Here is a 975-nt window from a genome sequence, read left to right on the forward strand (position 1 = left end):
AGTAAGTCTCCAAAGGTCGAGCATCCGGTAGATTGCGTAGTGACGTCGTTCGTCCAAAACCCAATCCATAACCCCGTAGTTAGCCGAACTACGGCTTGCTCTGATTCTCATTCCAGATGAGATACGTAGGCATAAGACGCGATGTCTTAGCGAGCACACATCCCCCAACCCATAGGTCAGCCGAGCTACGAAGACTCTGATTCTCATATTCATATGAGATACGTATGCAGTGGATGCGACATCCGCGCGAGTCATTTCTCTTAACCTTTTTAGTAAATAAACACATTAGGTAAACCCACACCCTTTAGACAAAAACCACAAAAGTGGATCTCGTAGAGTACTATGGATGCGTAGGGGTGCTAATACCTTCCCTTCGCATAACCGACTCCCGAACCCAAGATTTGGTTGCAAGACCCCGTCTTGTCCTTTCCTTTTTTAGGTTTACTTCGAGCGTTTCCTTTCCCTCCTTTGGGATGACTAACGCACGGTGGCGACTCTTCTGTCATTTTCTTCCGCCGGTTGTTTTTTCGCACACTGTATTTTTCAGGTTGTGACACATGGTTGTCTCAGTTGGCAAGAATAATGCTTCAAACATCTTTGCCTTGCAATGCAATCTTCATTCAGACCTCATTTCATGTGGATTTGAACCTAATTTACATGCTTAATGGGTCTGTACATGCCCATGCAAGCGTGCACTTCACATTGCCAATTTTGGAAGTATTTTCAAGTGTGTAAATAACACTTACCATTTGCTATAAATAGAGGTCCAATGCTTCTGTTTGAAGGACCTTGCGCGCCAGCTTTGCCTCTAACCATTGAAACCCTCACCATTCAAAGGAAAACCTGATAAATTTCAATTGAAATTTGAGTTTGAATCTCACTATTTGGAGATTCAAAAACTCCAGGATCCAAAGCCTTGCATCATTCTTAATCCACTCCTACAAACTCCATAAACAAGATCAAGCACGAATTGAA

This window comes from Lathyrus oleraceus, chromosome 6 (genome assembly GCF_024323335.1).
Source record: "Lathyrus oleraceus cultivar Zhongwan6 chromosome 6, CAAS_Psat_ZW6_1.0, whole genome shotgun sequence".
Lineage (NCBI taxonomy): Eukaryota > Viridiplantae > Streptophyta > Magnoliopsida > Fabales > Fabaceae > Lathyrus > Lathyrus oleraceus.